Source organism: Anoplolepis gracilipes, chromosome 16 (assembly GCF_047496725.1).
Source record: "Anoplolepis gracilipes chromosome 16, ASM4749672v1, whole genome shotgun sequence".
NCBI classification, from domain to species: Eukaryota; Metazoa; Arthropoda; class Insecta; order Hymenoptera; family Formicidae; genus Anoplolepis; species Anoplolepis gracilipes.
Genome location: NC_132985.1, coordinates 1,917,614 through 1,935,989, shown reverse-complemented (window position 1 = coordinate 1,935,989; position 18,376 = coordinate 1,917,614). Strand labels below are relative to the sequence as shown.

Sequence of the window (18,376 nt, the reverse complement as noted above, 5' to 3'; positions counted from 1 at the left end):
ATTATCTGTATATATTTTATTTTTTTAAAGTTATCGAGATAGATAACAAATATGTATTATATGTAGATATATTGTACTTTGATATAGTATTTTTTTTAATTAAAATATTTTTTATCAGCCTTTACATAGCAAGCTAGTTTAGAAGTATCCGCCAAAAATTTATTGCATTATATTATATTATTAGTTTATTTATTACAAATATTCAGAAAAGAATCACAAAAAGGATTAAGAGCAATTTTATATCAGAAAAATTATAAATTATTTTGTATGATATAAATTTTACGAACCAAAGAAATTTTTGAATTTATCAAGGACAAAATGACATGTGGACAATTGTTTTAATGATTGCTAATCTTTTTTCAATCTTTAATCTTTAAATAAATAATATTTTCATAAATAATTAAAATAATTCCGAAATTCTTTCTTCTCAATCTCTCTTGCTATAATAAACTTAAAGCTTTTTTAAAACAAAATTAATCTTGACACCTTTTTAATGGTTTCACTCAAGTTTAAAGATCTAGAACGCTGTTGGAAAATAACCGTGTGGCCGTTCTATAATCATGTGCGTGCATCGCTTACGACACCATCTCGAGAATGCATTTGCAGTTGCGTCTGCAAACCCGGACACAAGTACGGATACATCACTGAATTACTGTATATGACCGCCATTCGAACGAGGTGCTATGAACTTTTATCGTTGTCATACATATACGGGTATTTACTGCGTGCAACGGAATGCGTTACGATAATCGTGTTTGGTGTAGCATCGCATCACCGTGAAATCAAAAGGTATGTACATTTATATTAACAGTCTGAAAATAAACAAAATTGCAGTAACTTGATCTGAAACATATCATTTAGAGTGTTTTTGATTTCTTGAATAATCTAGAAATAATTTTTTTCACAAAAATGTTAAAATACTAGCATAAATTAATAATAATTAATAAGCACTCGAAAATTTATATCCTAGAATTAAGCTTTTGATTCGATTGGCGATTCTGTGTCCAACTTTAAATCGATTTTAAACCGAAAGGGTTTTAATTTATGACTGAAACGTAAAAGTAATACTTCATTTTGAACGAAGATAGAAAATTGGCGAAGCAATCTTTGACAGTGAATTGCACATCCAAACCAAGCTCGAAGACGATGCACATAAGCGCCGCGAAACCTTAGGAACTTCGTAAGGTCGGTCGGTTAGACGGTGAAGTAGTCCTGTTGCTCTCTTCGTGTTCGTCTCGCATGTTGCCCATTTTCGCCGCGCTTTACGATTATTGACCGTCAATAAATGGTGGACGTATAGGGCTCGTAGAAGCGCGTTTAGTAAGTGCGCCTGCGGTTTCGAAGAGCATTACAGGATAGTATTTTCGTGAATTATATTAGGTGCGTATAACACACTTAACGCTGGCGAAGAAGACGATTTCCTTTGCGAGGATGGAAGTCAGAGAAACAGATGAAAAGTTTATAATTTCTATATTAAATATTTTATCTTAAAAACAGTTGACAAAATCGAAGGATAGTATATCGTTGCATATTATTTTTACTGACAGATATGTGCATATAATGTGATAAGAAAAATTAATTTTTGACAGCGGAAAAATTGTGATATTAAAATGTTGCGTTGAATATTTTCAGAAAAAATCATTGAACGGTTATAAATCGTAACGGATCGTTTAACTCTGCATTTTCTTAAGAAATGATCGATCCACGTTCTTGATCGTCGCGCATGATTGCGCGTAACAATACGCGTTCAGGGGCAAATGAAATCGCGTCTTGGCTTTTCGCGGTCGCCGGAGAAACCGTGCACTTTTATACCATACGAATGTGATTTGACCGCACAATTTTATTACTAACCTATCTTAATATCAAGGATATTGCGGTGGTGGTTTCGATGCTTATTTCCAATATTATAGTAACGAGAAAAAAATTATAAACAATGTTAAATGTTTCAAGAAATAACGGATGAACTAACGTTTCTGATATTTATTGAATGTTCTTCTGAAATATTAAATAACTGTTAAATATCGTGTAGAACTATCGGAACATTCTGACATATTTCAATATTTAATATAATAATAAAATATATATAATAATATAAATAAAAATATACAATAATATATAACAATATTAATTATAAATAAAATAAAATAATATTTAAATATTAATATATAAAGGCTACTTGGTATGTATTTAAATATTAATATATAAAGGCTACTTGGTATGTATTTAATTGATTACTAAATTGATTAATGGTTTTTAGAAAAACTACTCCGCTTGCTACTAACTTAAAGAACTGATAATGTTAAGACGTTCCGTATCGCAGAGTCATATGTTTTGAATATTATACGAAGAAAATATTGTGCAGTATCTATAATCTAAGGTCGTTCTTATGATAATATCTCGCCTCCAGGGACGTGCACAAGGTAAGTGCGTTCTGGAAAAATATATCTTTGCGTTTCAAGAAAAGTATAAAAATTTCCTACGGGAAATTGTAACTGGCGTTATAAATAAAGGTCGATAATAATCGTGTTGATTTATTCATAGTTTGCAAGAAATTAATTATTACTCGGTACTTGCCGCGAGATAAAGAGATTTTGCATAAGTTATGGTTACCTACTATTAGCATAATCTTATTTTACCGTCGCACGCATTTATGTGCATAAATGCATAACTCGACAACTTTTGTTGTCCGTAAAATCAATTCAAAATTTAAAAATGTAGGTATGTTACAAGATATGTTTCTGTTTTCATGTCTAAATTTTCAGTTAAAACATTTTTTTTTTAAATTTAAAGGTAAATGTAACAGTTAACGTTTACAAACGTCATTACATGCATTTAACTATAATGAAGCTACCATAAAAAAAAAAGAATTTAAATTGGAAAATAAGGCAAAATGTACTCTTTATGTAGTCCCGTAAAATGACGGTAATTTCCATTATTACTGACGTTAATGTCACATGCAACGTGCCGGTGCGTTATGATATTGCACGAACGCGGATGCATTCGGACGGTGCGGCGATGCAATTCTGGAAACATGCACGAACTTACATACAGCCGCGCGCCGCTTCTGCTTGCGCTTTGATAGACGTAAAATCTGCGCGCAATCATGTGTAATATTGGCGTAATTGATGCTTTCAATTTACGAAGCATGTACGATCAAAGAGATGGGAAATGTTTCTGACATATGTGTGCTCGATTGTGTCTATCTCTCTCAATATATACGCGCGATAGTAATCATTATATGGTTTCATTTATGATTTGAATTGAAAACACATAATGGAAAATTTTTAGATATTTATTGAAATAGAATAAGAAGATGTAGAAATTTTGATATCTTTTATATAAAGAATTAAAATTTTTGTAAATAATTTTAAATATTAGATTTTATAAATCTTATCTATAATTATATATATATATATATATTTATGTATATACAAAAAGAAAATTCTTCAAAGAATAACATATTTAATTATTTATCATCAGCAACAGATGGTTGAATCGAGGCTATTTCCCATACAAGCTCGTGATATAATTCAATTAGTCATCTTTATAATTTGATTATCCTGATGAAGTAACAATTGTAGGATTATTATATATACTGCTTATAAAAGTTACGAAACTAATGGCGTAACAATTCCGTTATTAATTGGCGTACCTGTATTACGCGTGGGTGAAGTGCAGGAAATGTGGAAAGGTGAAGTGCGCAGCTGCGCAACACTATCGCGTGCAACATTGCTGAGCATCGCCTCGCCGCACGAAAGGTGCTCTTGACACTGTGCACCATGCACGTACGTGCAACATATGTATATGAATGTGCACAAACATACATTTATATTCCGTGCGAGAGACGCTGCGGTATCATGGCCGCGGCGTTGAAAATACAAGAACGATATCTCCGTAAAAATGACACGGTGAACACGCCGACATTTCGAGGTCGCGAGACAGAAAAAGTGGGGAAAAAAAACGAAAGACGCTCTAAGCGAGATAAAGTGATAGCGAAACTTTTCCGTTCTGTCCGCGCGCAATAACATTCGGTCGCAACAACATTCTGCCGCATTATGCTAATCGGTTGTAGCGGACGCCGCCCGCTGTGTAGCTGCAATTTTGCATCGCCCATGCACCGTAGGCGCAGTACGATCAACGATCCAGAAATCGTTACGCATGATCGCGCCCCGCGGCAAGAGTGTAAGCCGATATCTAGAAAATGCGTGTCGAAAAAATCCACGTCCTAGCTGCGGTTTTTGCACGTGTTTCCATCGAAATGCAAGTAGAAAATTACGCCGTGAAAACTCGATGTTGAAATTTTCTTAAAGCCAGTCAATATACGTATTTGAAAATTTCGCAAACTTATTTCTAATCTTTTTAATTTAATAAATTTACATATCAATTTTGTATAAATTATTTGTATCAAAATTATTTATTATATAATCTAAATTACATATGTACATGTTATATATAAAAATAAAATGTATGTCTGCAAACATACACTTAAAATAATCTTCGTAAAAGAGATTTGCACTTGCTAAAAAATTTTGTTACCGTTATGGTACGACATGTATATTATTGCACGCGCAGTGAAAAACGTCGACCAAGTGACGCGTATCAGTTACACCCGACATGCATTTCTTATACATCACAATAGTTGCACAGCGCAATTTTGTAGGCGTAATATACATTGTCGCGCTTATCTGCACGATTCATATCTCATGTTTATCCAGCTTACTTGTCTTGTATGACGAAAAAAAAAGAAGTGCGGTTCTACCGTTTTTTGATACTCTATATTACAGAATATTTTGTATTATCATTGCTATTTTTTTTCTATGTTTTTGCTATTATTATTTATTATTAGCGCATATTGTGTTAATATTAAATAAAATATTAAGACCGCCCTAACTCTCTTAGATTGATAAATTCTTAAACAAGAAATCTACTACTAACACACGGAAGAACGCGTTAAATTATGTCAAATGAGTTTATATCCAGTCTGACAATATGCTTAAATAAATTCGATTTATACGGAAAACATGTCGTTTGTTGTCGGAGCAATACTTGCCGCAATAGTCGTAGAACCGGCTAGGATAGAGGCTCGCCATTAATTATCGGCATCAAATTATAACTCTAGGTTTTAATTGCGCTCATAAACATCCTGCACACATTATTTGCCGCGTGCAATATTCCCATACATTAAAACGTTCTTCCGCAGCAGAAATTCTTGCGCGATGACTGTCAATGCATAATATATGCATCCACAACATTATGAGCTAGGTTTATAGTCATTGACCGCATTGACATAAGAATAAAGGAAATTCAACTGGTTCCTGGGCGAGAAAAATGCACGTAATTAAAAAAACTTTTCCAGGAAATAAATCTTTATTATACCTATAAAACGTAATTTTATATAAAGTACTTAATTTATATTTAATTAAAGATACTCTGAAAAGATATAGTGAGCAACAGGAATAACAGTTGAAATAATAATTTGTAACTGTTACAATTAATACTTTTTTTTAATGGTTAAATAAAAAATTAATAATTGCTACTTGATATAATAATTATAAAATTAATAAATTAATCTAAGATATTACTTTTAATGCATCTTTTATATATGAAATGTATCGTCGAAACTGTACATGTGCTGCGTTTATTATGTTTTTCTGAAAATTTTCTAGGGATATTTTTCATGGTTGTGCCATAATTATATAATGCTTATGCTATATAATTATGTAAGTATGAATATTTGCTATTAAATGGCTATTAAACGGCTATTAAATGTTCGATGTTCAAAATAATTGCATTCGTTTAATTTAGACAAGCCTATCGGCTCGTATAGTTAATCCTGCCACAGAACTTACACACGCAACGTGTACGCGTTTGACAGGACTTATCTATCTTCGTAACAACATTGTGCATCTCGCGCGTACGCGCAAAACTCACGTTTGAAGATCGCTCCGCGTGATCGAGTATCGTTTATGTGTGTGCGAACGAGGTATACGCACCTAATAAATTTACATGTACGCATGAAATTGCTATAATCATCGAGTACTACGATTGGTTTTAGGTGATCACGATATTTACAGATCGCGATAATTGAACAAGGTAATTAAGATCTAATAGCAATGGCAGCTCTCTCTATTTATTTTTTATCAAATATCTTATTAATCATATATTTTTTTATTATAAATTTATTTGATTGCTTAAAGGTATATAATGTGTATTATTATATAATTTATAGAAACTCGGTAAAAAAGAAAAATTGTAATTATATATATTCGACGAAAATATTTGCACATTATCGTTATTTAATTAATTTATATTTTTTGTCGATATCAAGATCCTCGCCGCAAAACTTCCACTTGTAAGTTACGATGTAAAGCAAAAAGTTTTATTAAATGTATATTTATATTTCTAGTATTTTTCATGGAATAACAACGCGTAATGAAGCGGCGTTGCGCATCGCGAAAAATGCAGTTTTACGATGCAGCTACCGGCTGCGACTGCAAACTCGCGCGCTCATATATGTGTGTGTGTGTGTGTGTGTGTGTATGTGTGTGTGTGTGTGTTTGTGAGTGTGCAAATGCCCGGTTGACCTGAGCCACATAACGGTTCCTGGCTTCTCCGACTCTTCCCGGTGGTAGTTCCTCCTCGTTTTTTCGAATCTTGTTCGGCAAGATCTCTCGAGGGCCGTTTTAAGCCGATTATTCAAGCAGGTTCAGCCATTCGTACAAAACCGTGTAAAAAAGGGCTCGCATTCTCGCACTCATTGGCTGTTCCGCGAAACGTACGAGTCCGCAAAAAAAGTCGTTTTCGAGGAAATTAACACCGGTTACTCAGAATCGGTAATACGGCGGAGCATAATTAACACCGTTACGCAATAAGTTCACGAAAATTAAATGGCAGGAAATATCACTGTAAAGGAAGAACGAGAAAGAAAGAAAGAAAACACGCGGATTTTATATTTCAGTTATTTATTTGTTTAAATGATGGATCTTACAAATTTATTTTCAATTAAGATGTCATGCGATATAATTCTAAAATAATTTATATAAATTAAATATTAAGAAAAATTCGATATTAAAAAGATGCTATGGAGTGCATTATTTTTTTTACAAATTGATACGAGATTTTAACTAAACTAATCTAAATTTGTGTGAACAATGTTGTTATTATTCGATGAATTTTATTTTATATTATTGTAGCATAAAATTGTGAAAAGTAATCCACTAATAAAATTGAAATGATATTAATGAATGATAGAATATTATAAATTATTTGGATTTGCGTTTGTAGCGACATTAATATATAGTAAGTAAAACATTGCTAAGGGCAAAATGTAAAATTAATTAAGATTGCAAGAAGGAAAGAACCACAGAGGAGAAACTCGTTGTAATATATTAACGATTAAAGAAAGAAAGAAAGAGAAAGAGAGAGAGACAGAGAGCAAGAAATAGGCTTGTTCATTGGTTCAGAACTCCTTCATCATCTATACAGAAGCAATTGTGAAACAAATCGTATTGATTAGATCGAATCGTTACTTACTCGCGGGAGAATTTTAAGCAAAACTTTATTGCTTTGCATCCAACGGAGGAAGCTTCGTGATTCAATTCTCAATTATCTCCGTTATTATTTCTAACATACATCGAACATTTTGCGTCTCATTGCATCGAGTGCATCGTTTTCGAAATAAAATAGAATAAAGCAAAGTTACATTTCCAGGACTAACAGAAATGTCTAATAAAAAATATAAATAAAATTGTTCTTTATAAAATTGGAATTAAGGGAAAAAATCGTTAAAGATATAAATAGTTAAAGATTGCATTTTTTTTTTTTTTTTTTTTTTTTTTTGTTGATGCAATGTAAAATGATGGTGAGTTTATTTTTTGAAAAAATAACGAAAAATAAATCACTGCACTTTAAACTAGAGTTTATTAAGACATAGTACAAGTTTTTTCTAAGCTAACTTTGAAATTGCTACGAAATTATCACGATTCAATTGTCACAGGTGTAAACGTATGCATTTAGCACTCCTCGTCTCCCATCGTGCGAGACGAAGTCAGCAACCTCGTGCCACTTTTCTGACGGCTGTCGATTACCATGATAATTGACTCGCGGAAAAATCAGTGTCGACCAGTCCGCTCTCTCCCCGCCTTTATCTCTTTACCTTTTACTATTAGTCGAGAAAAGGAAAATTTGTTTGCCAGTAATTGAAACGCGGACCGTTAATTATTTACAGATATCGCGCGCAATCGCATTGCACATAATTCCTGATTCCCGAGGTAAAATACATGATAAACCGCGTATCATTTATACGTTAATTACGCACTACAATAAGTCATATATAATTGACTTTCGAGAAATGTACGGATAAAAAGAGAATTTTCAGAAGAATCCTCCTTTTACCTTCAATGGTGAGAACAAAAACAGCAGTATAATAACTGCTTTCAACATCGTCAATATACTAAATTACTATCTCACGATAAATAATATTTTTTAATTATCCCATATAATACTAAAACAAAATGTGTCAATCAATTTATGCAAAAGTGAAATGACACAACCTATATTAATTCATAAAGATTAAATTTAAAAGCGCAGAATTATTGATTATTTCCACGATTATACTTGATTGCTCAACAAATATTCGAATATCAATTTGCATTTTGAACGATGTATTTCCCTCGGTAAAGTATCATCGATTCTCGTTTGACGGAGATCGATGTATCAATAATCTTGCACGTAAATCGTTGCACGGCCGCAGGTCATGTCCGCTCGTTCTCAACGCTGTCTGGGATGATGCCACGAAGTGGGAGCCCGCGCACTTGAAAATTGTTTCAGATTCCGCTTATTGCAAGCCGCGCCGACCTTTAACCTTTAAATCCCGGCGCATCAAAAAGTAATTGGGGGTTTGTCGGATCGTCTGCTAGAGAATGGAGAGCGAAGGGATGAGGAAACCGGACCCCCCTCTGATGGCGCGAGATGAATTTTACGTCGGTATGCGTTGGACTTGTAGCATGTTCAGCCGTTTTTATTTCTAAGCTTTCCGAATATATGCAAATTTCATGGCATTTATCGACTTTTGTTCGTTTTACATAGGGTATGCCTAAAAATTGCTTTTTTTATTGAGTTTTGATAAAATTTTTCTCTCGTCAAAGTGAGAATCAGGATTCTTATAAAGGAAAAATAATCTTATTGAGTCATTAAAATGAATAAAATTATAATAAAATGATATTTTGTTACATTATTATTAAAAATATATCGTCTTTCTATTTAATATTAAATTCTTTTTCTTCTTTTAATATAAGATCTTTTTTAGATGCATTGTTATAATATATTCCCATTACACAAATGACACTAAAAATTACGAGAGTTAATAATCCAGTCATGATGTTTAATGTAATCTTCTTTACGAGTGATATTTCTTTGTTCTTTATTGTTTTTCAAGTCATATACATATATTTGATATATATTAATTAATTGCCAAAATTACCGCATACAATTATATTATATTGCAATTATTGTATTAAATTTATTATAATTATAATTTTAATTACACAACATTTATAGAAAAATCATTTAAATTACTAGACAGAAAGTATATTTGATGAAAACGCACAAGTTTTGTGTCCCGAGATTATTCGAAATTCGTCATTAGATGCAAAGCGAGGAGCTATGAAACATTTATTCATTAATTACTAAATTACGCGATGTAGATTCATTTCTCGATGTTGTAATGTATAATTGTCTTTAGGACTATTATTACGGGACAATCTGTCGAAGGGAAATCTGTCTCCCGAGATACATTACAAGTTTGTTCAATTCCGTCATTATAATTAATCGCCTGAAATAAGTATGCTATTATTTGTGCTGGCTACAATGATTCAGCATCGCGCAATTAAGTTAATTCGCAATCGAACATATATAACATAGAACTCCATTTTAATTAACTTGTGAATAATTTTCTTTTTTAATTAATGTAAAATTCTTCTCTTAATTATATACAATATATTTATTCTTAATTAACATAAAAATATTCCAGTGGGTTTATATCAATTCGATAGATTATTTTATATAAATTTAGATTTGAAATGTTATCTGTTGAAATATTTTTATATGTAAAAATATTAGATGTTATAATTTTTGCGATGTCATTAAACTTTGCGGGAGGAATGTTGTCCTTACGTGCGAAACAAGAATAAACGCTCGATAGATTTACGTAACAGCACGTAATTGTTATCTCGTGGTTTCATGCGTTGAATTTTTCGCATTTATACCCGGTCGTCCCTGGGTGGTCGAGGACCTCAAAGGACGCATGGACTGGTAATGTTAGATGAGAACCGTGAAATGAGTGTGCTTGATTGGAGCGACATTTCTTGCTCGGGCTTTCGAGTCGCACTTGAATGGGTATGCGTGCTAATATCCTTTTGAAATTTTTTTTACTACGTTTATGGCGCGGGATTGTTTAGAGAGTAAATTAAATATGAAAGAAAAAATTTAATTCTAAATTTATATATAAATTCGAAATAATAAAATTGGCTTTATGTGCTTTAAGTTTGAATATTATTCTAAATATAATCTGCGTATTTTCTATTCATTTCTAATATTAATTTTTACTCGGAATAAATGCAAACTCGATACGTAATTACACATTCTTACGCCGCTCTTTAATTTTCACATTCAACAGCCGAGTGTTACCGGACGACTATTACAAAGGTGTTACGCAAATGTTGCGCAAAGGATGTACGTCGGTCATTATTCTACAAAAGTGCCGCGCCTTTCCTGGCATTATTCCTCGCGTCGCGAGGAAAACAAGGATGGATGAGAAGCGCTCGATTATTATTCCGTTCGTGGAAAAGAGAAAATTGCAGACAAGTGATCTTTCAGAAGACGCGTTTATCGGCCTATTAGTTTCGGGTACACGTGATTTCACTTTCGTGCGAACACATCTCTCGACGACGTGCAAAACGATGCCGACATCGATCCTACGTGAATAGCCATTGTCATTAGCGTGAAAGTCGGTTCTTCATTTAATCGCGGATCTGCCACTCGATGCTTTCAAGGAAGGTATTCCGTATTGAGATATCGGATTGCATTTATCATGCGGACAACCGAGTGGACAGAGCGAGTAAAACGTCGGACATTTAGAAAGTCCGAGAACGGGCGCCTTATCACGGAAACTTCCTGCTAAGAATCAATCATTCGCAAAATTTATAAACACTTTTAGTTTTGTCAAGATAAATGTGTAGAATCGATGACTTAAAGTCGAGTGGATGACAGAAAACAGTTTGATGTATAATTCTTTTTTGTACGAAATTTCTGCGTGTTTTAAAACGAGAGATAATTATTGTTTTGTATTCGAAAACGTACCTATATATAAATAGAAAAAGTATTTGTCTCGTTAAATTGTTCTAAAGTCGAAATAATTTTTTTACAAACAAATAACACATTGCATTGATTTATATAATTATTCCTCACGATTAAGCATGAATTTACTTTCATGCTTAATTACCGATAAAAATGCGAAAAATTTCAGCATAGTACTTCTAAGTTATGTGGCCAGAATTAATTAAATCATTAATCATTAAAGGGGAGCTTTAAGAGCCAAACGAAAGATGTAGGGGGACGTAAATAAAAAGAATGTTTAAAAAAAATTAATTTAAATTTATTCAGACGTTTCGGTCCTTGTGCGGACCATCCTCGGTGTTATAAAATAATAAATAATAAATAAACAATATAGTCACTTACAATTGCTTGATTACATTCAATACTATGAGTCAGCTAGCGGCCTCCCACTACACAGTTTAAAATGTAAAAGTGCATCAATGCTCAAATGCACTCTTAAATGTATCGAATTCATTTTTTTTAAAAACATAGTTTTTATTTACCCTCTTACATCTTGCGTTCAGCTTGAAAGCTCTCTTTTATTGATTAATTTATTTATGAATTGAGAGTCTATTAGCTTTTATTGTTTAATTAAATCATGTATGTAAACATTACAATTTTTTATGTATTACACACTAGATCTGGCTCTAAGGTAATTATAGAAGAAATTGATAGGTATATATAATTCAAATACCCTATAACATGCCTTTGTCAATCAATTATAATTAAATTTTAGCCTGTAATTTTTATAAAACGTAGAATCTTAATTAAGTTTGTTCAATTAAGATTTCATTTTATAAACATTCGTATTATAAGTTTCGCGTTACAAATATAAAATTGTATGAAAAGATGTTTTTATTGTATTAAAGATTGTTTTTATTATATTTTTTTCTTTATGAAAAATTTTTTGCTATTTTAAATATGTTTTTGCACGTGAATATATTTCTTTACATCTTTCGTTGCGTGTGTATGTTAGAAATCAGGTTCTCTCAGCGTTCGTCTTGTCTGTCAGACGACGATCCATGCAATAAACGAGGAGAATAGTCTTTGATTTTTCTTTCATTCGAGAATCTCGAACTTGCTCCCGCTGAGACGCGTTCTGTCAGTCTCACAAAAAATACGGTAGCGCGCGAAACACCGATATGACAACTAGTTCTTGGGATCGCAAGAGAGAAGAAAACGCAATGATGAGCAAAGCGTGAAGGGAGAAGATAAGAGAAAGAGAAAGAAAGAGAGAATTCTATGCGCGCAGTGGCATGCACGTGAATGCACTTGTCAGCCGCATACACGCATATATAAGAACGTGAACCTGTTGCATTTCGGACGTGTGTGTGGAGTTACATTGCAGAATGCACTTCGACTTACGTATGTACCATCGCTCGATGCGTACAACATATGTTCTTAAATATCCGGCAATTTTGCATCGCGGAATTAATGTAGTTACGTAGGAATTAGGTAAACGTGATCAAATCATACAAGCAAGTTTGAAGAGGGAAACCTTTAGAGTAGCCTTTACAGTGAAATGAACAAGAATTATTTGATGTTAGGATTCTTTCTTTGCATCAAGTATGTAAAGAGATATTTTTCATGAAAATTGTAATTTATGCTTTTTCATATTAAAATTTATTTAATTCCATAATTATTGTTTTGTTCGACAAGTAACTTAGTAAGAAAAATTTGCATTTTTCGATAGACTTTTCCAAACTTCTTTCACTGTATTATTACATGAAAGTTGTTTAAGAACTAGTCTCAGAGAAGAATCCTTAATTCTCTCTGGGAACGTACACGTAATCTGCGGCCGACGCGGGTTTCTCTAAGGTACGGTCCGACATTGACGGCATCGGCATCGCTGGAATTTGCATGATTAGTAAGTGATGCGCCAGGCTGCTGACGAAGGATGCACCTGGTATTCTGTGTGTTGCTCACGCGAATGTATCATCAGCGAAGGGTTTCTCGCAACAGCCATGGGCGCTTTCCCAACGTAATGCTCTCGAGAATCATAAATATGCATTTTGCGCGCATTAAAGTTGTCTCTAAGAATTAAAATTAATTCTCTATTCTAAACTCACTTCGATATATTGCATTGAAGAGGAATAATTGTATCGGCTTTTTTTATAGAAACTATATTAAATAAGTTAAATAATTAAAAGATTTAAATTATTTCATAATACACTAATATATAAATATATCATATTATAAATTTCTCAGTATTTATACGCGAATATTTCAAAGCACATCGTTCTCGATCAAAGAGTCGATCAAAAATTTAATCCCCGTGTCGATGGTCGTAGCGCTTCTTTCCATATAATCGTCCAATTACATGATACAATTTCCTGGCCGGACAAAGAATCTACGATGAGTAACGAGGCAACGCATTAGATAATGCATGCATTATGCAGGCGACGGGCAAAAGCGACCACGAGAACCGCGATGGCTATTAAAGCCTGCTCGAAAAAGACACACGGTGCTTCATATCGGGTCGACGAACGTATAATAAATAAAAAAAATGTGAAATCCAGATCGAGCAGCGCGTTATCACCCCAGTCAAATTGCCTCCGCCCTCTTTCCCTCCCAGTAATAAGAGGAACCTCAGATTCAGGCGTAATAGCTCGTGAGCGAGCGTGCCACGGCATCATAAATTCACGACGCGCATTTTCCGCGTAACGTTAAGTAGCGACTTCATCCGGTGGTCAGTACTTGCTCGGTCCATCCTGCGTAAGGACATGCCGCTCGTGTTCGGTTAGTCGGAATATCATTGTCCTTAACACACTAACACGATTTCTTTTTGCGATTTCTATATGCTCGACGACGACGACGATATGTATGATTATGCCTGTGAGTCGCCTCGCTCTAATTAAAGTCTCTTTTTTTTTTACAGGTACGTTGACCAAATGTTACTGCGCGCAGTGCAAGGGCGTCAGAAGCGTGAGAAGATCGAGGATCGCCGCCCCGGAAGTATGGTATGATGCGTTTAGCATTTCTCGCTTCGAAGATGAGATATTCGAGTCTACCGCGCATTAAAAGTCCATTAACAATTTTAATCGTGAATTCTGATTTTTGTCGCAACAGATAAATAAATAATTATTGAGCATGCTTGGTTCAGATAACGGAATTACGAGTTGTTTTACGAATTATAAAAAGTTAATAAACGTAAATTGCGTAATAATTAGACCGTGTTAAAAATTTAAAAAATTGTGATTTCTTGTCTCTTTTTTATTTTTAAAATTTTTATTAAATTAAATGTTGTTTGTCAGATTTTGATTTGAATGTTTCTGAAAAACATTGATCTTTTACATTTTGATTAGAGCTAGTAAAGCCTTTTAAAGGTGTAACGTAGCGTTATTATATAGCTTTTTCTATTGCAAAAGCAAGTTCTCTTTAAAAATTCTATATAAATCGAGCGGTTTAATTGATCCTTTTTGCATCCATTATACGTAATTACTCCTCTCATCTTTTCTTGCTCTTATTACTCTCTCTTAGTTCTTTAATTATTCTTGCAATTAACTGAATCATCGAAATTAATTCTCGGGCTACTTTTATTTATTAATATTATTATAAATTTTATTGTATATATTATTGCACACATTTTTTGCATGTGCAATATGTTATTGTAATATTATTTTTAATCATATTGCGAGGTAAATATATTTAAATATATAAGAAATTTGAATCAATCACAAGAATATATAAACTAAATTTTAATTTAGCATAAAATAAAAATAAAATTATTGTAGAATGCTAAAATCGTGGCAATTGTATTGCGACATGAAAATAGATCGGAAAATCCAATCTTAAACGCTTTTGACAATCAATCGCGTAACAGTTTGTTATGCAAGTCATCGCGACATATTCTTTTTTAGAGTTTGTTTTTCTCGCATACCCACACTATATGAATTTTTAAGAAATCGTCGATGATGTCATTTGGATCGCGAGTAATCTCTCTAATTAAGCAGGGGTAGCGGGCATTATTATATAAACACCAGTCGCATCCTGATTTTCTCTGCGACAAGTCGCAGGTGAAAACGCGACGCGTTGGCCTTGCATCTAGTTGCGACAGACTCTCGTGGTTGTCGACGCCATTCGTAACCGAATTATCTTATTATTTCATTAGGCAACGGGTGGTTCCCTGAGTGCCGAGCGTTCATAATTAAGCGTCTCGTAACTTGTTATGTCGCAAAAGGAGGTTCGTTTTCCGTTACCGCGAGGATAGACATTAGCCTCTTCCTTTAAACATCCAAGTCGATCCCTAATGACGAAGGATTTTCGTCGACGACGCCCCCTTCGATAGTCTCGCAAAGAGTAACGATCGCTTGGGAAATCACGCTATCTCATCTTCGATGACGACGGGTTATTATAACAACGATCCTGTCTTACAATCTCGCTAAACAAGTATTAGACTCTTAGATCTTCTATTAGACAAGCAGAATGCAAGAGCAATTTGTAAACGTTATTGGAGAAATTTTACTCGTTGACGAAGCTAAAAAATCAAAATGTTAGGCACACAAAAATTCAAGATTTTATCAAGACATCGCGATTACGTAGTATAAAGTTGAAGTGTATCAATTGCGATCGTTATAATCGCGTACGCAACGAAGGAAAAATTGCGCCCTGAATAGAAGCGTTGGTTATTATTATATTATGTTTTGCCAATTTCCTTGGGTGTTATTCTGACGTGACACTCGTGAGATTACGCCAGTAGCACACGATTTCTCTGACCATTAAACTCCTCCGCGGCTTTCACCAGATTGCAACTATCCCATATTGCGCTGTCGCATCTGCATTTGATAGCGAGCTACATGCAACTGCATGGCGCATCGAAAGCGCCGGAAACTTTCTTCTTCCGGAATGCCGCGTGACGGTATTTGAAAAAATTAAATTTGCATAAACGATATACGTGACATGTATATGTGAAGCGCGATACAGATATTTTATAATTTTATATTATAATAAAAAGAATTTCATGATATTAATATGAATGTATAAAATTAATTGTAATTAAAGAGATTAAAGCAATGGAATTTTAAGACTAATTTTCTTAAGAAGAATATTTTAGGAAGAAATTTTTATATATGAAATCTTTTTTTAGAGCTTATATAGAACATTGGAAGCTATAATATTAAATCTATGATTATATTTAATTTACAAAACTGTAAAGTGTCCATAGCAACGAATAAAAGCAAGTATTATTTATTTGACATATGCAATAATTTTTCTTAAATATGTTTGCATTTTATTACGTATATGTAAGGAATTATTCGTGCTTTACAAAATTAAAATGCAAACTGCTGTTGAAACATGTTTATGCTACTTAAGTTTAAAGTGACGCAAGTAATATGTGTGTTTTTCTCGCGATGTAAGAACGGCCCATTTAGACTTTCACTGTTTATCGTAACCCGCATTACGTCGTCGATGGACGAGCGTGATGCACTCTTAGATGCAACGACCGGTGACAGGCCGGCGCAGTCCACCGCGTTTCGTCCCTTTAGTGCCTGCCGGTTTAACGAACCGATCGAAGGCCATGCATCGATTTTCGCGCGATCGGAATCTCGCAACCGCTTTCTTGTGTCTCTCATAATTCACTCATGTACGCATGACTAGCAATACAAAGCACTTTTAATCAAGTACCGGTGAAATCAGTGAGCGATGATGAGAGGATGGAGAACTCGGGATGAGCAAACAACGATTCGTGTGTAAAGTATTTTTTTATTTTTCTTTCTCTATGGAATCGCTCTCTAAAATCTTATACATTAGCAAATAATAAGGTGTAGAATATATAATTTACTGAGATATAGCATTGAATTATACATATACACTAATAGACAGCAGAATATTAATTATATTGTGTCCAAACCTGACATTAGTGAGAGAAAAAAAGTGATGGGAATGAGAGAGAAATGTGCAACATTACTGTCACGATGTTTAATATACCCTTTCTCAAGATTTCGTTTAGCTTAATATTATTCGCATTATAAAACATTATAAAGAGGAAACAAGCAATTTTATCTACTAGACTTTAATATATTAGACGTAATGATATATCTGTTGCGTATTAAACGCATGATACAAATGCGGCATCAAAATGGAAACCGTCAAGCTGAAAACATTGAAACTTGAATTGACACGATGTCAAAAGTATCGCCCGATGCATCTGGTTGCACATCCGCACGGATGTGGAAGCCCGCTGCGCTCGCGATTCATGCGATCACGAGTCGTGCATCGACAAATCGAGCTCGACTTTCGCACGACTCGCGTATACACGTGGTCCCCGACAAAGAAGGCGGTTGTCGTGACTTACCCGGTACCCCCATAGCACGTTGCGGACAAGGCAGATGTAGAATCTCTCTGAAAAGTCGGCGATAAATGCGGATACGTGCGCGGCCGACGAGAAAGGCAACACGCAAACGCAATATAAGTTACGTCTAGGCACGGTAAGAGAGACGAGCTGCGTTATCGCCGTAGGTGCAACTACCGGCCGATGCATTTAATTTAAATGTATTGGCGATACGAAGACGGAAATGCAACGAGAATAGATTGTTCAATTATCATAATTAAAATGAAGTTTTATATTTTTTTTCTGAAAAGAGATGTCACATTTTTCTGAATTACAATTATTACATTCACATACACACATTTCCGGTAAACTTAGGAGATAATAATTTTTATTAGTTTACGTAATTAACGCAAAGATATTTATCACGTATAGTATAATTTATTTATATATGTGTTTATTTTCATTAATTATTTATTAATTTAACTAAATTTTCATATTTTTTAAAATATAATTTAATTTTTTATGTTACTCTTGATAATAAAAGTAATGTAAAAAATGATGTAAACTTGGTGAGATAAATATTCTTAGCAACAAAACAATTGAATATAAATCAATCGATGGATCTACAGCTGCTGGTTACTCATCGGTTATGATGAATATCTGGATATCCGCCGCTTCTTACAGACATTGTTCACGTTCGTTCGCAGATAATAACAGTCTTAATTTCGCATC

General features: G+C 33.7%; 1 protein-coding gene across 3 annotated transcripts in view; it reads left to right on the top strand.

The window, feature by feature from the left end:
• Nucleotides 1-18,376, top strand: part of LOC140674872 (uncharacterized) — a 168,282-nt gene that overhangs the window by 97,971 nt on the left and 51,935 nt on the right. Inside the window, exon 2 of one of the 3 annotated variants that reach the window (XM_072908762.1) lies at nucleotides 14,252-14,333. The exons of the other annotated variants lie outside the window; for them this stretch is intronic. The gene's annotated coding sequence lies outside the window, so the exon portion shown is untranslated. The remainder of the gene's footprint in view (nucleotides 1-14,251; nucleotides 14,334-18,376) is intronic. 3 annotated transcript variants of the gene reach the window in all.